Raw genomic sequence first — 22379 nt, 5'->3', positions numbered from 1 at the left:
CCCTGTCTTAAAATTATAAAAATGAAAAGGGCTTGGGATGTAGCTTAGTGGTGAAGTGTCCCTGGGTTCAATTCCCATACAAACAACAACAACCTTTCCACCCCTCGGGATAAATTTTATACCCATTTCATACCAAATTGCTCTTTCAAAAGGTTGCCTATTTTTATACTCCCATCAGTAATATATGAAATACCCTAAAAATATAATTTAAACTTTTGGGTATTATTTCAGTTTATAGATGCCAATAAGTTATTTGACTAATTTCCTACTTTGGTGTTTCTAAATTTTTTACTACTATAATAAACACCCTTATAATGTTCATGTGAATTTCTTGCTTTCCTAAGATAATTATTTTTTAAAAAGTTTTTATGTTTTTTTTTCTATTATACATGACAGTAGAATCTATTCTGATATATTTATATATGGAATATATCTTATCCTATTAGGATCCTTGTCTTGTGGATGTACATGATGTTGAAATTCACTGTGGTGTGTTCATATATGTACATAGGAAAGTTGTGTTAAATTCATTCCACTCTTTCCTACTCCTATCCCCCCCTCTGTTCCCTTCATTTCCCTTTGTCTAATCCACTGAACTTCTATTCTTCCCCTCCACAGCCCCTCCCCTTTTTGTGGGTTAGCATCTATATATTAAGAGAAAACATTCAACCTTTGGTTTTTGGGATTGACTTATTTCACTTAGAGATAGTCTCCAAATTCATCAATTTACCAGTGAATGTCTTAAAGCCATTCTTCCTTATGGTTGAGTAATATTCCATTGCCTTCATATACCACAAATTCTTTATCCATTCATCTGTTGATGGGCATCTAAGTTGGTTTCATAACTTGACTATTGTGAATTGTGCTGTATAAACATTGGTATGGCTGTGTCACTGTAGTATGCTGATTTTAACTTCTTTGTATAGATACCCTGGAGTGGAAAAACTGGGTCAAATGGTGGATCTATTCCTAATTTTTTGAGAAATCTCCATACTACTTCCCAGAGTGGATGCACTAATTTGCAGTCCTACCAACAATGTATGAGTGTTCCAACATTTATTGTTACTTATATTCTTGATAATTGCCATTCATTCTGGTTGGAGTGATGTGAAACAAAGATAAATTCTTTGATATGCAATTACAGAGTCAAAGGTAAAGATTGTTGTGCACTTTTGAAACATATTATCAGCTTCAAGTCAATATTTAGGACTCGATACTTTTTTTAAGAATTTACTTGATGTTATCTAGGGAAAATATTTTTAATGACTAATATTGTTAATCAAATAAAGAGTTATGGTCCTAGCTGGGTGCACACATATAATCCCAACTTCCTGGGAGGCTGAGGCAGGAGGATTGCAAATCTGAGGACGGCCTGGGCAACTTAGAAAGACCTAGTCTCAAAATAAAAAATAAAAAGGACTGGGGATGAAAGGACTATGGTCCTAAAATCTGCTTTAGACTGTTTTCCCCCTGGCTTTTCTAGGTATTTTAAGGCACAAGATTGCACTTTATTCCTCTATCCAAGCTTTGATTCTGTATTAAATAGTACATAAAAAGTGTGTTCATGTATGTTTGCACGTTTGAAAGTTGAACTTATCCGTATATCAATATGAGTCATTAGTAACCTAAAGGGTACACCCTTTTTAGGTAAGAGATTAACTCTGCCAGTCATTTCCTTGATGAGTAAGGAAATAAATTACAGTAAAGGAAATAAAACCTTCAGTGGACTACTCAGAAAAATTTCCCATTTTATGGAGCTCAAGAAAAATACAAATATTTCTCTAAAGATTTAACAGTCACTATTTAAAATGCACCCTTAGGCAGCATAGGACTGCACACTTATACTCCCAGCAACTTGGGAAGCTGAGGTAGGAGGGTTGCTTGAGCCCAGAATTCAGAGCTAACCTGAGCAACATAGGGAGACCATTCTCTAAATAAATGAACAAAAATATCACTTGCAGAGTGACTTCTTTTTATTTTTTTAATGAATTAATTACTTTTTTTCAGAGTGCCTTTTTGATGGAAAAAAAATAGTTCCTGTTTGCTGGTACTACTTCATTGTTTTTAATTGGGCAAAAAGAAACTAAATGGATAAACATTGTTATATTTTGCTATAAAGGTAATGTTCTTCAAATATTCCCTCCTTCATAGTTTCCAATTCCACACACATAACAATTTCTTGCTGAAGAAAAATTTGTTAAGGGAGGGGTGGGATTTAGGTACAACTCATTGTGCAGAGGACCGAGATCTCTTCAGGTATACCATCACCATCTTGTGGCCTTTTGCCACATTACTGTTAAGGATTTTCATACCGCAATGCTGTTTTTGCATGAAATTCTAATATTTCTTGTTGGCGATCCCTCTGTGAGTAAGATGAAATAGAATGAGGGCCAGATACTGCCTGTATACCACGGGTTCCCACCCCCTGATGAGATGATATCTCTGCATTTATGCTCTGTTCTCACATGCTTCTAAACAACAAATTGAATAAGAAAATCCAGTGCTGATGTTCAATCAGAATAGTGCTATTGTAAAGTGAAGTTTTCATTTTGTTTTCTGTTTGAGCCAATTTTTTTTTTAAGTTTCTTTTTATTTGTAAAAGTATCATTTTCAGGGGGGAAAAAAACTCTGTCTCTTTGGTTAAACTGCTGGGGTGTTCTCCCATTTTTGTTTCAATATTCCCCTAACTTACTACTGTTTTATTATGTGCTTTAAATTTTTCATCCTTTCCGGTTTCCTTTTTTTCCCTTTGTAACTATAATCTATCTTTTTCTTCTTTTCTTCCTTACACTTCTATTTCCGGTTTGTTGGGTGTCTTGCTACAGATCCCTTTTCTCATTCTGTGTCCTCTATTAACACCCACACCCACAGTGGCCCTCTCCCAGTCCTCCTTTCTTTGTTCCTTGTCATTCTTTCCCGCAGTAGGTGTGGTTCCTGCTCTGCCGGGTTGAGTGCACTGACCTCATCCCTCCTGCTGCAGAGGTCTTTTAAGGACATAGTCCCTAGTAACCCTGAAGCTTGAGGAAGCAACCAAAACACTACCTATTCAAGGAAGTCTGCTCTTAAACCCACTCTATATTCAAGAAGACAGGTTTCCAAAGGGACAACCACTGCTTCTGTCCTTAGAAATAGTTTCTCATTCGTTAACTTTCTTCTTCTTCTTCTTTTTCTTTTTTTCCTCCACATAAGTACAAATTTTCAGAGGAATTGCACTTGAACCTGTCCAAGCTCCTCTTTGCTAGTCCAAACTCTCATTTGTTTAGGGAACAATTATTTACTTGTGTTTTAGGGCTTATACTTGAATCTCATAATAGCAAGTTAGATTAATGGTGGTGAGAGGAAAGAAGTTTAGGAAAGTGGTTTGCTACTTTTGAGAAAACAACATGGATGTAATTATGGGAGGTCTATTTTCTTTTCTTTTTTTCCTAGATATCTTGAAAACTCTTCCATGAGATAATTGGCTGCATATTCAAATAGCTTTATAATTCCAACTGGGTAAACGGAGCTCCCACACACATTTACACACACACACACAAATTAATTTGTAATAATGGTTCACTTTATGCTTTGAATATAACTCTTGCTGCTCTGCTACTACACCTTTTTTTTTTTTCCAGGATAAATTAAAGGATTTAATATTATCAACACTTTAAAAAACAGCCATTTGTAACATGTTGCTAATTAGAATAACCAGTTTTGGGGTTACGGATACAAGGAATTCAACACCAAGCTTAAAGCTTCCTTAAAACAAAGATTGAGACAGTGAATTGATGCAAACATACTACAGCTGAGAAAAATACTCTTCGTGTGAATGTTAATACTCAGCTAAATATAATCACTGGCACTGTGACTTGAGTCAGGCTTTTAAATCTGGATTAGGCCAACCAGGGGGAAGGCTTCCAATGGAGGAAGGAATGGGACTCAGAGTTGTGATAACTTGAAATTCCAGGGACAATGAAGAGATCTGTTTTAGGGGAGCAGAGTTACATATCCGAACAACAGAAAAATATTTTAAAAATTAAAATATATGTGTCAAAGCTTATTCATCAGCACCTCATGTTAGTTGAAACTTCTTTAACAAGGCCCAGTCTGAAAAATGCATATAAAGGAGAATTTAGAGAGCCAAGACAAGCATTAGTCTTGCTGAGGGCAAAGGTATGGCTTTGCATTTTGTTCAGGGTCTTTACTAAATTGTAGGGACTTCAGAAATAATAGTCTCTTTTTAAAAAGATTTTGCTTATTTATAATAAATGGTTTTAGTTAAAGGATTTAACCAGGTGAAAGCTCACGGGCAGTACACTGACTTTCGGGTTTTATCTCTCAAATATTTCTGAGAAAACAGTAAGGAAAAAAAGCAGCTTTCCTCAGTTCTAAAAACTATTTTTTTCAGACTAGATGAAATTCACAGGCAATATTGCAGCTAAGGGAAAACCTGAGGTACTGCTTCCCACTTAAACCAAACAGGAAGAAAAGTCGGAATGATCTGCTGTAAACCACAAGGCAAAACGTAGCTCAAAACTGAATGGAGCAGGGGTCCTTCGCTAAATGGAGGATGAAGCACGATTACTCAGTTGAAGTTCCCATTACATCACGAGTGCGATTCCGTTTTGGGGCAATATTTAATGTATCTCTCAGAAAAATAAAATAGCTTATACTTTGCATCACAAACTAAACAGTGGTCAAGAGGCCCAGCGCCACCAAGCAACTTTCATTCTGTCCCATACTGCTGAAAGCGAATCCAAGGCAGGGCGGAAGTCCAGGATGGTGAACTGGTAGTCCTTGTCAACTCTGCCACCATCATAGCAATCTATCACAGATCTAACTTCTGTGCCACAACCGTTGATGATCCAAACGTGCCTGTCCAAAGGCAGCTCATGCCCCATCCAGGAACAAATTCTTGCCCTTGGTGAATATTCTTTTGCTTTCTCTCCAAATCAGATCAATGATGGACCACAAGGACACTAGGCAGCATGAAGGGCTTTCCACTTCAAAATCTCCTTCTAGGGGCTGGGGCTGGGGCTCAGCTGTAGCACACTGAACTAGCATGTGTGAGGCAGTGGGTTTGATTTCTCAGCACCATATATAAGTAAAAAAAAAAAAAAAAAAAGAAAGAAAGAAAGAGAAAAAGGTCTGTCAACAACTAAAATTAAATAAACAAATAAATCTCCTTCCAGGCCTGTTCATTGTTCTGATTGTGAATTTTAATGATATTATTCATATCTTTCTGACTACTAGCCTTATCCTTCTACTTCCACTCTTTCCTTAACATTGCATTCCAGAACATCTGTTTGGAAGGATAAACCCACTTTTTCTCTGAATCTGCTCGTGGAATGGATGACTCCTCTCTGATGGTAGACAAGTCAAGGCCTGATCTGGAGCTGGTGTTTGATTAGGTGGTGGCATCAGATTTGAAATACCCAGGTTCTCCTTATTCTTAGCAGCAGCGCCCACAACAGGACACTCCACATACTCAGAAGCACCATCTTGGTGGGCAGGCACAAAGCATGTTTTGCTCTTACAAGTTGGACCAGAGGGTTCTGCACTCTTTGGACAGCCTTTCATTTTCCCTTCATGCATTGGCATCCTGAAGGCGGTGATGCCATCTGATGATCTGAAGCATTTGAGGTCTGAACTGGAACAGCAGGAGTAGAGGCTGACACACCTGTGGTTGGAATCAGTGTTAACTCCAAACAATTTTATATTTCCAGCTGCTGCCATCCCTACTTTCCTCTCACTGGCTCACTGCTGTCCCCGCAGTCACCCTATCTTTAAAATAAACATGTTTCTTTCTCTTCCTCTCTCTCTGCTCCTCCCTAATCTCTTCCCCTCTCTCATCTCAGGGGAAACTGGATTACCTTTCCTCCCCATCCTAGCCAGGTTTATCTGTCCTTGTACACACCCACCATAGGAATAAAGTAATCCAGACTTTGGGGATGGTACGGAAGATCTCAGAAATGACTATCTCCCAAATTAGCAAATGAATCACTTCTTTAAAAGCCCCCTGTTCCTCCTGATGCGCAGAATCACAGCCTCTGGGACAGGAGTCCCTGTGTTTCTCCTTTGCTAGCAAACCAATAAACCTTCTTTTTCCTTTTCTCAAACTGTGTCCTCATTATTGGATTGGCATCAGGAACAAGAACCAAGCTATCAGCAACAAATTTGGCACCCCAGCTGGGACCTGAGCAGCCTCTGTTCCAGCTTTCTTGGGCAGGCCTGGCTCTCCAAAGAACCCCACTTTCATGCTGAGGATTCAAGGTGGCTGGCAAACTTGTCCCAACAGCTGCTGTCCCTTTTCCTTCAGGGAACTCCGCTTCCTCTCCCTGGTATGGTTTGCTCCATCATGGTCCACTTTGAGAAAAAGGAAACTGAACTTAGGAAAGTCGCAATAAACTTTGGCTCTTTGGTCAGTTCCCCATGTGCAGGCCGAGGCCCTTGATTCCACACATGTGATTCCTGTTCGTGGGAACATATGGTCCCTCTCTCTGGGGACATCTGTGGTGTCACTTGGTGTAGGAGTTAAGCGGGACTTGAGAACCTAGGGATATTTACTCCCTTCTGATCTGTTCTAGGTTCTCATATGTTTGTGGGCTTTGGGCTTGGGAATTCCCTCTGGTTGTCTGTCTATATCTGTCATTACCCCTTTTAAGACATGGCCAGTACTGCATTGATCCTATTAGTAGTCTCTTGGGAAAGATCTTGGCTGCTCAATTTATAGGTTCCTGTCTGTTGGCCATGGTTTGGAGGCTCCTCTCTTATTGTCTCTCTGTATTTCTTTTTTGTACAATCTTGCAACTGGAGTTAGTCTGTCAGAGGTAAAGTGAGTTGAAGAAAGGGCTACCTATAGGTATAAGTCTGTCAAAGATAATGTTTTACTGTAATGATCTGGCTTTTAAATAGCTTTCTGGATTATTGTACAATCTTGCAGTTGGAGTTGATCTGTCAAAGGTAAAATAAGTGGAAGAAATTTGTACGCGCAGGTCGCGCAGGTCTGTCCATTTTAAGTGTTCCCGTCTGTCAGCCCTTGTTTCAGTGATCCTCTCTTGTCTGTTTTTTGTTTGTTTTGTTTTGTTTTGTTGTTTGTTACTGGCCCTTTAAGACATGGGCCATGCTGCATTGATCTTACTGGTAGAGATCTTGGCTTAATGGACTCCCTACAGCTAAAAGTCTGTCTAAGAGAAAGTCAGTTTGCTGTAACACCATCTGGCCTTTGAAGGGTTTTTCTGGATTATTATACAATCTTGACATTGAAGTTGGTCTATTGGGGTAAAGTATTTGAAAGAGATTCTGTACGCACAGGTATTTATGCAATTGCATGATAAGGGGTCTGAACCATCAGGAAGTAAAAGGTGCCAAAAGGCACTGCCCCTGGTGTGCAAGGAGAGCAGGACACCAAAATAAAGATTAAAAAGAGATTTCAAACCTTTAAACTCCCAGCACTGTTTCTCAGGTTAGCCCCAGGCAGCCACAGATCACCTCACTGTGGTCAAGGACACTAGCACTAAACTAGGGGGGAAAAAATCCCAGAAAAGCTGCCTTGGCTATAGAAAAATGGCCAGAGAGAACCTGACCTCTGCCCTGCCTTCCAGCCCCTTTTGCCCATGGAGGGTGGAGGCTGCGGGTAATAAAGGATGTGGCAGTAGGTTCCAGGACTCTCAGTTTGTGACCCGGGGATAGAAATAGTCTCTCATTTTAAGATCTAACAGGAAACCCAATTTGATCAGGGAATATTCATCACTACAGCAAACATCACTACAGCAAAGCAATTCTTGCTATAATAGTAGTCCATCAAACTTCATCACTATACCAGACCTTAAACTATACTACAGAGCAATAGTAAAAAAACAACAACATGGTATTGGCATCAAAATAGACTTATAGACCAATGGTACAGAATAGAGGACACAGAGAGAAACCCACATAGTTACAGTTACCTTATATTAGACAAAGTCACCAAAAACATATATTGGAGAAAAGATAGTCTCTTCAGCAAATGGCACTGGGAAAATTGGAAACCCATATGCAACAAAATGAAATTTAACCTCTATATCTCACCATGCACAAAACTCAACTCAAAGTGGATCAAGGACCTAGGAATTAAACCAGAGACCCTGCACCTAACAGAAGAAAAAATGGGCCCAAATCTCCATCTTGTTGGATTGACCCTGACTTCCTTATTAAGACTCCTATAGTGTAATAAATAAAATCGAGAATCAATAAATGGGATGGATCCAAATTAAAAAGTTTCTTCTCAGCAAAAGAAACAATCAGTAAGGTGAATAGAGAGCCTACAGAATGAAAGCAAATTTTTACCACATGCACATCAGATAGAGCACTAATCTCCAGGATATATAAAGAACTCAAAATCTTAACACCAATAAGACAAATAACCCAATCAATAAATGGGCCAAGGAACCGTACAGACACTTCTCAGAAGATAATATACAATCAATCAACAAATATATGAAAAAATGTTCAACATCTCTAGCAATTAGAGAAACTCAAATCAAAACTACTCTTAAGATTTCATCTTACTCCAGTCAGAATGGCAGCTATTAAGAATACAAACAAGGGGGCTAGGGTTTAGCTCAGTGGTAGAGTGCTTGCCTAGCATGTGTGAGGCACTGGATTCGATTCTCAGCTCCACATATAAATAAATGAAATACAGGCCCATTGACAACTAAAGAATATTTAAAAAAAAAAAAAAAAGAATAAAACAGAGGCTGGGGATGTGGCTCAGTGATAGAGCACTCATTTAGCTTATGCAAGGCCCTGGGTTTGATCCTCACCACCACATAAAAATAAATAAAATAATAGTATTGTGTCCAACTACAACTAAAAAATAAAATATTAAAAAAAAAAAGAATACAAACAGTGGGCTGGGGTTGTGGATCAGCAGTAGAGCGCTCGCCTCACACATGCGAGGTCCTGGATTTGATCCTCAGCACCACATAAAAATAAATAAGTGAAATAAAGGTATTGTGTCCAACTAAAAAATAAAATATTTTTAAAAATATTTATTTTTTAGTTTTAGGTTGGCACAATGTCTTTATTTTATATTTATGTGGTACTGAGGATTGAACCCAGCGCCTCATGCATGCTAGGCGAATGCTCTACCACTGGGTCACAACCCCAGTCCCAAAATAAATATATTTTTTAAAATAATACAAACAACAATAAGTTGGCAAGGATGTGGGAAAAAAGGCACACCCATACATTGCTGGTGGGACTGCACATTGGTGCAACCAATATAGAAAGCAGTATGGAGATTCCTTGGAAAACTTGGAATGGAACCACCATTTAACCCAGTTATCCCCACTCCTTGGTTTATACCCAAAGGACTTAAAAACAGCATACTACAGAGACACAGCCACATCAATGTTTATAGCAGCACAATACACAATAGCTAAACTGTGAAACCACCCTAGATGCCCTTCAGTAGATAAATGGATAAAGAAACTGTGGTATATATACACAATGGAATACTACTCAGCATTAAAAGAGAATAAAATCATGGCATTTGCAGGTAAATGGATGGAGTTGGAGAATATCATGCTAAGTGAAGTAAGCCAATCTCAAGAAAGCAAATGCTGAATGTTTTCTCTGATATGTGGATGCTGATTCATAAAGGGGATGTGGGGGTAGAATGGGAGGAATGGAGAAACTTTAGTAGGGAAAAGGGGAAGAATGAGAATAGAGGGGGCATGGGGATAGGAAGGATGGTGTAATGAGATGGACATCATTACTCTAGGTACATGTATAAAGATATAAATGGTGTGACTCTACTGTGTGTACAGAGATGTGAAAAAGGGTGCTCTATATGTGTACTATGAATTGAAATGCATTCTGCTGTCATATACAACAAATTAGAATAAATTTTTAAAAATCCAGCCTCAACAACATAGTGGGCACCCCCCCGCGCCTGCAAGGTAGGCGGACCTGCGACCCACCGGCAGAACAGGCCCAGTCACCCGCCATCGCCCCGGTTGGGGGAGGGGCAGAGCCGCCACCAGCGCCTGCTAGATAGACAGACCTGCAATGGACAGACAGAACAGGCCTAGCGGCCCTCGGAGGGACAGAGCCACTGCCCGCGCCTGCAAGGTTGGCGGACCTGCGACCCACCGGCAGAACAGGCCCAGCGGCCTGCCAGCATGGTAGGCACATTGCCCCAATTGGAGGGGGGACAGAGCCACCGCCAAAGCCTGCGAGGGAGACTTTGCAACTATACAAGAGCAATATAAATATATAGGGGGAAAAATCAATAACACAACAGTTTCACCAAGCAGAAAGAAACGCGAACAGTATGAAAAGACAAGGAAAGAAAGGACCACAAGCAATGCAGGTCAACTCAACTTCAGAAGAGGTAATATCTGCAGCAGATGGAATGTCAGATAAAGAATTCAGGATATACATGCTTCAGATGATCTGGAGTCTCAAGGAAGATATTAGACAGCAAAATCAGACAATGAAAGACCACTTCGACCACTTCGACAATGAATTACATAAACAAATCCAAGAAGCAAAAGATCAATTATATAGGGAGATAGAGGTTATAAAAAACAAACAGAAATCCTACAAATGCAGGAAGCAATAAACCAACTTAAAAACTCAATTGAGAATACTACCAGCAGAGTAGAACACTTAGAAGATAGAACATCAGACAATGAAGACAAAGTATTTCAACTTGAAAAGAACATAGACAGCTCAGCAAGACTGATAAGAAACCATGAGCAGAACATCCAAGAAATATGGGATAACATAAAGAGACCAAAATTAAGAGTCATTGGGATACAGGAAGGTATAGAGGTCCAAACCAAAGGAATGAGCAATCTATTCAATGAAATAATACGAGAAAACTTCCCAGACTTGAAGAATGAGACAGAATCCCAAGTCCTAGATGCCTACAGGACACCGAATGTGCAAAATCATAAGAGATCCACACCTAGACACATTATAATGAAGATGCCCAACATACAGAATAAGGAGAGAATTTTAAAAGCTACAAGAGAAAGGAATCAGATTACATTTAGGGGTAAACCAATCAGGATAACAGCTGATCTTTCAACACAGACTCTGAAAGCTAGAAGATCCTGGAATAACATATTTCAAACACTGAAAGAAAATGGGTTCCAACCAAGAATTGTGTATCCAGCGAAATTAAGCTTCAGGATGGAAGATGAAATTAAAACCTTCCACGATAAACAAAAGTTAAAAGAATTTGCAGTTAGAAAACCATCTCTTCAAAACATCCTCGGCAAAATATTACAGGAAGAAGAAATGGAAAATATCAATGAAAACCAACAGCGGGAGGTAGTACAGTAAAGGGGGGGGAAATAATCAAAGAGGAAAACAAACCATGTTTAGTAACATAAATAAACATATATGGCTGGAAGAACAACCCATATCTCAATAATAACCCTAAATGTTAATGGCTTAAACTCACCAATTAAGAGACACAGGCTAGTAGAATGGATCACAAAACAAGACCCACAATATGCTGCCTTCAGGAGACGCATTTGATAGAAAAAGACATACATAGACTGAAGGTGAAAGGTTGGGAAAAATCATATCACTCATATGGAATTCGGAAACAAGCAGGAGTGTCCATACTCATATCAAATAAAATAGATTTCAAGCCAAAGTTAATCAAAAGGGATAAAGAGGGACACTACATACTGCTCAAGGGAACCATACACCAACAAGACATAACAATCATAAATATATATGCCCCAAACAATGGTGCAGCTATGTTCATCAAACAAACTCTTCTCAAGTTCAAGCGTCTAATAGACCACCATACAATAATCATGGGAGACTTCAACACACCTCTCTCACCACTGGAAAGATCTTCCAAACAAACGTGAATAAGGAAACTATAGAACTCAATAACATAATTAATAACCTAGACTTAATTGACATATACAGAATATAGCACCCAACATCAAGCAGTTACACTTTTTTCTCAGCAGCACATGGATCCTTCTCAAAAACAGATCATATATTATGTCACAGGGCAACTCTTAGACAATATAAAGGAGTAGAGATAATACCATGCATCTTATCTGATCATAATGGAATGAAATTGAAAATCAACGACAAAAGAAGTAAGGAAAAATCATGCATCACTTGGAGAATGAACAATAGGTTACTGAATGATCAATGGGTTATAGAAGACATCAAGGAGAAAATTAAATAATTCTTAGAGATAAATGAAAACACAGACACAACATATCAGAATCTATGGGACACATTGAAAGCAGTTCTAAGAGGAAAATTCATTGCTTGGAGTTCATTCCTTAAAAAAAGAAAAAACCAACAAATAAATGATCTAATACTTCATCTCAAAATCCTAGAAAAAGAAGAGCAAAACAACAGCAAAAGAAGTAGAAGGCAAGAAATAATTAAAATCAGAGCTGAAATGAATGAAATCAAAACAAAAGAAACAATTGAAAAAATTGACAAAACTAAAAGTTGGTTCTTTGTAAAAATAAATAAAATTGATAGACCCTTAGCCACGCTAACAAGAGAAGAAGACAGAGAACTCAAATTACTAGCATACGGGATGAAAAAGGCAATATCACAACAGACACTTCAGAAATACAGAAGATTATCAGAAATTATTTTGAATCCTTATACTCCAATAAAATAGAAGATAGTGAAGGCATCAATAAATTTCTTAAGTCATATGATCTGCCCAGATTGAGTCAGGAGGATATTGACAACCTAAACAAACCAATATCAATTGAGGAAATAGAAGAAACCATCAAAAGACTACCAACTAAGAAAAGCCCAGGACCGGCTGCGTATACAGCAGAGTTTTACAAAACCTTTAAAGAGGAACTAATACCAATACTTTTCAAGCTATTTCAGGAAATAGAAAAAGAGGGAGAACTTCCAAATTTATTCTACAAGGCCAACATCACCCTGATTCCTAAACCAGACAAAGACACTTCAAAGAAAGAAAACTACAGACCAATATCTCTAATGAACCTAGATGCAAAAATCCTCAATAAAATTCTGGCGAATCGGATACAAAAACATATCAAAAAAATTGTGCACCATGATCAGGTAGGATTTATTCCTGAGATGCAAGGCAGGTTCAATATATGGAAATCAATAAATGTTATTCACCACATCAATAGGCTTAAAAATAAGAACCATATGATCATCTCGATAGATGCAGAAAAAGCATTCGACAAAGTACAGCATCCCTTTATGTTCAAAACTCTAGAAAAACTAGGGATAACAGGAACATACCTCTATATTGTAAAAGCAATCTATGCTAAGCCTCAGGCTAGCATCATTCTGAATGGAGAAAAACTGAAGGCATTCCCTCTAAAATCTGGAACAAGACAGGGATGCCCTCTCTCACCACTTCTGATCAACATAGTTCTCGAAACACTGGCCAGAGCAATTAGACAGATGAAGGAAATTAAAGGCATAAAAATAGGAAAAGAAGAACTCAAATTATCACTATTTGCAGGTGACATGATTCTATACCCAGCAGACCCAAAAGGGTCTACAAAGAAACTATTAGAGCTAATAAATGAATTCAGCAAAGTGGCAGGATATAAAATCAACATGCATAAATCAAAGGCATTCCTGTATATCAGCAACAAATCCTCTGAAATGGAAATGAGGACAACCACTCCATTCACAATATCCCCTCAAAAAATAAAATACTTGGGAATCAACCTAACAAAAGAGGTGAAAGATTTATACAATGAAAACTACAGAACCCTAAAGAGAGAAATAGAAGAAGATCTTAGAAGATGGAAAAATATACCCTGTTCATGGATAGGTAGAACTAACATCATCAAAATGGCGATATTACCAAAAGTTCTCTATAGGTTTAATGCAATGCCAGTCAAAATCCCAATGGCATTTCTTGTAGAAATAGAGAAAGCAATCATGAAATTCATATGGAAAAATAAAAGACCCAGAATAGCAAAAACAATGCTAAGCAGGAAGTGTGAATCAGGCGGTATAGCCATACCAGACTTCAAACTATACTACAGAGCAATAGTAACAAAAACAGCATGGTACTGGTACCAAAACAGGCGGGTGGACCAATGGTACAGAATAGAGGACACAGAAACCAATCCACAAAGTTACAACTATCTTATATATGATAAAGGGGCTAAAAGCATGCAATGGAGGAAGGATAGCATCTTCAACAAATGGTGCTGGGAAAACTGGAAATCCATATGCAACAAAATGAAACTGAATCCCTTTCTCTCGCCATGCACAAAATTTAACTCAAAGTGGATCAAGGAACTTGATACCAAATCAGAGACACGGCGTCTGATAGAAGAAAAAGTTGGCTACGATCTACATACTGTGGGGTCGGGCTCCAAATTCCTCAATAGGACACCCATAGCACAAGAGTTAATAACTAGAATCAACAAATGGGACTTACTCAAACTAAAAAGTTTTTTCTCAGCAAAAGAAACAATAAGAGAGGTAAATAGGGAGCCTACATCCTGGGAACAAATCTTTACTCCTCACACTTCAGACAGAGCCCTAATATCCAGAATATACAAAGAACTAAAAAAATTAGACAATAAGATAACAAATAACCCAATCAACAAATGGGCCAAGGACCTGAACAGACATTTCTCAGAGGAGGACATACAATCAATCAACAAGTACATGAAAAAATGCTCACCATCTCTAGCAGTCAGAGAAATGCAAATCAAAACCACCCTAAGATACCATCTCACTCCAGTCAGATTGGCAGCCATTAGGAAGTCAAACAACAACAAGTGCTGGCAAGGATGTGGGGAAATTCACTTGTACATTGCTGGTGGGACTGCAAATTGGTGCGGCCAATTTGGAAAGCAGTATGGAGATTTCTTAGAAAGATGGGAATGGAACCACCATTTGACCCTGCTATTCCCCTTCTCGGTCTATTCCCTAAAGACCTAAAAAGAGCATACTACAGGGACACTGCTACATTCGTGTTCATAGCAGCACAATTCACAATAGCAAGACTGTGGAACCAACCTAGATGCCCTTCAATAGACGAATGGGAAAAAAAAAATGTGGCATTTATACACAATGGAGTATTACTCTGCATTAAAAAATGACAAAATCATAGAATTTGCAGGGAAATGGATGGCATTAGAGCAGATTATGCTAAGTGAAGCTAGCCAATCCCTTAAAAACAAATGCCAAATGTCTTCTTTGATATAAGGAGAGTAACTAAGAACAGAGTAGGGAGGAAGAGCATGAGAAGAAGATTAACATTTAAACAGGGATGAGAGGTGGGAGGGAAAGGGAGAGAAAAGGGAAACTGCATGGAAATGGAAGGAGACCCTCAGGGGTATACAAAATTACATACAAGAGGAAGTGAGGGAAAAGGGAAAAAATATATAAGGGGGAGAAATGAATTACAGTAGAGGGGGTAGAGAGAGAAGAGGGGAGGTGAGAGGGGGAGGGGGGATAGTAGAGGATAGGAAAGGCAGCAGAATACAACAGACACTAGTATGGCAATATGTAAATCAATGGATGTGTAACTGATGTGATTCTGCAATCTGTATATGGGGTAAAAATGGGAGTTCATATCCCACTTGAATCAAAGTGTGAAATATGATATATCAAGAACTATGTAATGTTTTGAACAACCAACAATAAAAATTAATTTAAAAAAAGGAAAAAAAATAAATAAAATAAAATACATTTAGAACTAAAAAAAAAAAAAACATAGTGGGGCCCTCAGCAAGTTAGCAAGACCCTGTTTCAAAATTAAAAAAATGGTGGGGGCAGTGGTTAAGTACCGCTGGGTTCAATCCTCAGTACCAAAAAAAAAAAAAAAAAAAAGTAAATATAATACTGAAGATAATTTACTATATTCTTAGTTATAGTTATGAATAAAACACCTGTTTTAGATTTAGTTCTATTGTTAAAATTACATTTAAAGCCAGTTAAAATACAGAGACAAAATGATGTGATGGAAAAATAATTTCTTTGTAGATAAACCTTGATTTAAAAAAAAATAGTAGCCCGTCAAACTAAATGCCTGGGCACTTGGCAGAATAAATAACTGTACCCAGAAAAGAAAGACAGAAACTGAGGTCAAATTGTGTTTGTAAGCAGCCTCTGCAAAGGGGTTGATGAACCCCACCTAATTCCTCCTAAAGATTGGGACTCATCTCATCACAAAGTCATGAAAAGTTAATTTCTGTTTTACTATAAAATTACTGCAATTTCTAAACTTGTTTACCCATGCCTTGAACTCACCCAGGCCTGTCTTTCCCTGACCAGATAACAACCCTCTCTGAAACCTCAGTGGCACCTCATAAATTCTGATGTTGGCATCTAAATTTATTCTCTATCTTGAAATGTTAAGCCATGTAGATCATTAACCTACTATCTGCCTTTGTATTATGCTTGTCAAAATCCTGTTATCTATAAGTTCTCCAGACACCCCCTTTTGCAACTTTTTGTGCTATAAAACTATGCTCCTACAGAGCTAGGGTACTGTTCTATAGCCCAGGGTTTTCAGGAGAGACAGTCCTGGCCAGAATTACAAACTTATTTTAATTTGATTTAAAATTAGAGTCGGTGGTCTTTTGTTTGCATCATGATTTAACAGGATCTTCAAAGAAGCCTAAAGAAAAGGATGGCAAGGACCTCTTCCAGTGCATATCAACATACCTAGTATAAGAAAAAGGCCCCAAAGGGGCCTCTGGGTAAAATTAACTGGGAAATGCACTTAAAGTTGATGGAATTGTGATAATGATCATGGAGACAGGTCAGGCTTAAAAATATCCTATGCTTCAATCTCTTGAATGCAACCTGGGGGAAAAAAAGATTAAGGGATAATTTTTGTGTATGCTGGATTGTCCAACCCTCTCCTGGTACAAAATTTGTTGTGTAAGTTAAATGCATAGATAACATTCATAAGAACCGCTTCAGAATATAAATTTTAAAAAGGGTTCAAAACTAGAGAAGAAGCCAGGCATGATGGCACACACCTGTAATCCCAGAGACTTGTGATGCTGAGGCAGGAGGATCATGAGTTCAAAGCCAGCCTCAGCAACAGCAAGGTGCTAAGCAACTCAGTGAGACCCTGTCTCTAAATAAGATACAAAATAGAGCTGGGAATGTGGCTCAGTGGTTGGGTGCCCCTGAGTTCAATCCCCGGAAACCCCTAAAAAAAAAAAAAATAAAGAAAGAAAAAAGAAAAGAAAAACTAGAAAAGATTAAAAAAATAAAGTTATAGATATGGAAATATATTTTTGTATGGACAATTAGAAGGTAAAAGAAATGTTTCTGGATGAGAAAGTATTTTGTCTGGTAAAGTAGTGTTTTGGGGCTAAAGTGCAAAATGAGATGATGAAACTAAGGATGTAAAGTTGTGAATGCAGAAGGTTTGTGGAAGGTAAATCTCAAAAAATTGACTAAATTGGCTATAATTAACACAGTCAGTTAAAGTTATTTGAACTTTAATGTAGTGATATAAAGCAAAGTCTTTTATAGATCAATGTTATTTATCAAGATAATTTTCTTGTATTTGTTAGGTTTTATTACTTGGGGAAACTAAGACTTAAAGGAATTAGGGTTTGCACCTGTTTTAAAGACTTAAATGATTACTTTGGATACTGGGGATGTGGCTCAAGAGGTAGCGTGCTCTCCTGGCATGCATGCGGCCCAGGTTCAATCCTCAGCACCACATACAAACAAAGATGTTGTGACCGCCTAAAACTAAAAAATAAATATTAAAAAATTCTCAAAAAAAAATGATTACTTTGTAACTGATTAAACAACTGTTATTTAGGTTATAACAATATAGTTTACATCCTAAATATATGCAACTAAGCATATGTATGCATCTGAGAACTATATCTGTCTAAATGTTACCGCTGTTGGCCGGTGACGAGTCCTTGCTTCCCCGATGTTGAAGAATAACACCAGAAAAGCACACGCTGAGGCAAGGTCAGAGTAGAGATTAGAAGTTTATTAAAGGACAGCAGAAAAGACTTCTCCCGGAGGAAGAAGGGGACCCAAGAGGTGGAATCCAGTTGGCAGGCAAATGTGTTTCCCTTTTTATAGGTTTGGTGATGGAATGTAGGTTGGAAGGCCCGAGGGGTGGAACACAGGTGGGCCAGACACAGGTGGGCCAGACACAGGTGGGACAAAGAAGTAATCTGGTCAGGAAGAACTTCTGAGTCAGCACCTTCAAGTTTGCTGGGGGCTGTTCATTAACACTTCTTTGAGGTGGACTTTGGCCTAGGGCCTTTTCGGGACTTCATTAACATTCCATGAGTCGTCCTGTGTTTTCCCTGAGTCATTCTCAGCATGGCCTCCATTTTAGATTTCACTCGATATTAGACCCGATTTACCTAACTACACTGACTACCTAATTTTAAATCTGGCTTCATAAACCTTTCCTAAATGTTATATAAAGGTTTATAAAATTAAAGTTTATGTAAGTTTCCATAAGTGCTCTCTTTTATACATTGTATGGTACATAGAAGGGCCACACTGTTATTTGAAGACCTGTCTTATATCTGTTTGCTTTGACTAAGTCAATTTCTGATCATTAACACTGTTTCCTTTGATTTTTGTTAGGCTATGCAGACCTCTAATTATTGTTATTATATGCTCTGGATTATAAATTATACTTTAAAAGTTAAACTTAGTTAAATGTAAAGCTTAGGAGAGTACTTTGCCAAGTTGGTGTTCTCCAAACTAAAATTATATGTAGCAAAACTATTGAATTTGTATAAAAATAACAAATTTGGTTGGTATTTTTTCATGTTGTAAGGGTCCGGCGAAGCGTCGGAGGGAGAGACCACAAGAGACCGGCTTCATGCAATTGGCAGAAGGGGTTTTATTGATTCAGCATGCTGAGGCTCCAGGCTCATTCAGGAAGATAGAGCAGCCCAGAGCCCAGAGCAGAGGTCAAGCAGTGCTTAAGTACACTTTTTGGGGAGGGGGTGGGGGCTTTGCATACATCAGAACAAATCATCATGAGGCACGGGAAAATTGAACAACAACTCTGAGACATGATTAGTACATTCATTGGCGGGAACAGATTGGGCAGGGGTGATTGGTCACTTCTAAGCGGGGTACACATTCAAACTGATTGGTTTTAGGGCCTAAATGCCTACGTGATATATTACACAGAATCCCAAGTTATTAGACAACCAGAGGAGTCAGTGAGAATATTTACTGGGCAGTTCGGGTATTGTCCTAACAGCTACAGGGAATACAGGTTTTGGGGGTAGCAGGGGAACTTTAACAATACTTGGTCTTTTACTTTTTAACCCAAGCCCTGCAGTTTAGAAACTTTACAATGCCCGGTCTTTTACACTTTAACTCAGGCTCTGCGGCTTAGAATTAGCTTAGAAATTTTACCTTTACAATGTCACTTATTGTGTTATAGCTGGATAAAATGAACTCTTGTCAATAAATTGTATATACAATTTTTTGTTACTCTTCACACTGGAATAGAAATTTAAATGCATTTTTAGAAGATAATAAGGAGAGCCTGATCTGTTTAAAGGGGACATTATAAAACTTGGAAGCATTCTGCCACTTTTTCCACAGAAAGAAAGTTAAAAGATCTCTTAGCCTTTCTTTGATTCACATTTCTGATATAATGTTGTATTGTGTTATTTGTGAACAGCCCCATCTTACCTAAGATAAGGCTCTTTACTCCATGTTAGAATGGCTCCAAAATAGGCTAGACTTCAGCTCATTTAAAATTGTGTTTAAAAGATTGATTTTTGTTATAAAGATTACTGTGATCTCAAACAGGGGAAATAATATATAGCTAAGTAAAGGTTCAAAATTGTAAAAGTCATTTTTCTTGGTTCATAGCTATTACACAAACTTTATATGTTTTTGCTTTGTTTATTTTATTTTGTATTTTCCTTCTAAACTTTATAACTGTTGCCTGTTAGTGTTCTGCAGAGGTACTGCTTCCAAAATGAAGCAACCAGGGTTAACTTTAGAAAACAAGCCATCAACTACAGGACAGATAGTATATAATGCTGACTTTCAGTACTAATACCGCCCCCAATTAAATGAAAGGGGTAACTAAAATTATAGATATTGAAGTTATTGTAAGGGTTTGGAGAAACGTCGGAGGAAGAGACCACCAAGAGACTGACTCATGCAATTGCAGAAGGGGGTTTATTGAGGATCCATTCCAACGCGCTGGGGCTCCCGGCCCACTCAAGAAGGGCGAGCAGCCAAGAGCCCCGAGCAGGGGTTGAGCAGCGCTTAAGTACACTTCTTGGGGAGGGCGGTGGCTTTGCATACATTAGAACAAATCAGCATGAGGCACGGGAAAATTGAACAACAACTCTGAGACATGATTAGTACATTCATTGGTGGGAACAGATTGGGCAGAGGTGATTGGTTATTCCTAAGCGGGGTACACATTCAAACTGATTGGTTCGGGCCCTGTATGCTCTAGGCTATAAATCAGCAAAATAGCCTAGTAGGGCGTTGTCTTAACTGCCTCAGGGTGTAGCAGAGGAATTTAACAATACCTGGTCCTTCACTTTTTAACTTCAGTTTCTTTTACTCTTACATTATAACTTGTTATTCCCTCTTTGAATTGGTCAAACTGGCTTGCTGGATGTTTAAAACCAAAAACTTAGAGATCAGCATCAAGGAAGTAAAAGGACCAAGGGAAAAACAGCACACACACACACACACACACACACTTGAGTTTTAATGGTACCTTTACATGTAGATTAGTCAGAATTTTCCCCCCTTCCCATGTATCTTGCATATGGGATATTCCTTACTAAAATTATGGGTATGTGCTTTCGTGATGTTTTAAATGTTAAGCAGTACTAATAAATTTAAAATGTTTAGTATTTGTGTTATCATGACTAAGCAGGTCTTATTAGTTACATGACCTAGGGCAGAACCATTTAGCTTCAGTGTACTTCCTTCACATTTTCACATGTAAAATAGGAATATGAGAGGGTTGTTGTAAAAATGGAATAAGTTGCATGTGCAAGGTGCTGGGTTCAATCCCCAGCACTAAAATAAATTATATATATATATATATTTCAGATCATTTGCGAGTGTGTGTGTGTGTGTATATATATATATATGTGTGTGTGTGTGTGTGTGTGTGTGTGTGTGTGTATAAATATATATATATTTATACACACACAAGATATACATATATCAAGAAAAGTGAATAAGTTAATTCTGGTCCACAATTCCTTATGTGAGAAACTAATGTGGCTTCATTTTTAAAAATAAATAAATAACAGCAGCTTCTACCTCAAGGCCTGTTCTAAGGAAGGGGGTATGACCCTTGTCCTTGGAAAAACTCACAGAGCACTCCTAAGAACATACCCACCCTGCTGAGTTGTTTGTCTGTAAATAACAGGAGAGGACTGTGGCGCCAGGTGTCCCTGACTCAGTTAGGCTAGGTGAGGACCCATAGCAACCCCCCTAGCAACCTCCAATCAGCATAAGACAGGGAAAATACCTAGGATGCCAGATGACCCTCCCAGTAGTTTATGGTGGTTGATAACATGTTGGGAAACCATGTAGTTTAGCATGTACACCCCTCGTGGCCTAAACCAATCAGTTCAAACGAACCTCCCTCTTGTACTAACCAATCATCCCTACCCAATTTGTTCCCGCCAGTGAATGTGCTAATCAATGTTAAGAGTTGTTGTTTGATTTTCCCACGGTATGGAATGATTTGCTGTGTGATGTTGTGACGCATAGAGTATCCCCCCAAACCTATAAAATCTCACTGAACAAAGGACCAGGACTCACTCCCTGGGACCGCTGCATCGGGAACAGTTGTGAGTCCAGGCTCGAGCTTGCAATAAAGACTCTTGTGTGATTGCATTTGATTCGGCTCCTGGAGGTCTATTGGGGTCCCACGAATCTGGCATAACATATGCACAATTCTGAAATCCAAAACTTCAGAAACTGAAAATTCTTTCTAACTGATTTGGCAAATGCTGACCTGAACTGACATAAAACTATTTAAAGATTTTGTTGTAGGGACAAACGAGGCAAGGCACCAAAGATAGCAGGAAACAGGTTTATTTGGCTGTAGCCAGGTTCAGAGAGCACAGCTTTTGCTGTAATCAATTAATCCCCTGAACCCCAAGTTCAGGGAGTTTCAGAATTTTATACCCAGCATGTAAGGGGAAGGGCTAAGAAGTTCACATAAAAGCAGCTTTTCTTTCACTGTTCTGGGCAAGTTAACTCTTCAAGGACAACACCTAAAAAGGGGAGAGCTTTTTCTCCCCTTTCTTTCCTCCCCCTGCCAGCTGTTACCATGGGCCCATTTGTAACTTATCTTAAAAATGTAGACATCTCTGTGAAGCCCAGCTCAAGGCCAGAGGCCTTGTTTGCACATTTCTTCAAAGTATTATATTGGA

At 38.5% G+C, this 22379-nt stretch overlaps 1 pseudogene; it reads right to left on the bottom strand.

Moving 5' to 3' along the window:
* Positions 1-4679: 4679 nt before the first annotated feature.
* Positions 4680-5651, bottom strand: LOC143394063 (holocytochrome c-type synthase-like; annotated as a pseudogene).
* Positions 5652-22379: the final 16728 nt, after the last annotated feature.

This window comes from Callospermophilus lateralis, chromosome 3, assembly GCF_048772815.1.
Source record: "Callospermophilus lateralis isolate mCalLat2 chromosome 3, mCalLat2.hap1, whole genome shotgun sequence".
NCBI classification, from domain to species: Eukaryota; Metazoa; Chordata; class Mammalia; order Rodentia; family Sciuridae; genus Callospermophilus; species Callospermophilus lateralis.
Note: the sequence above shows the minus strand (reverse complement) of the source record. Positions and strands in the feature narration are given on the sequence as shown.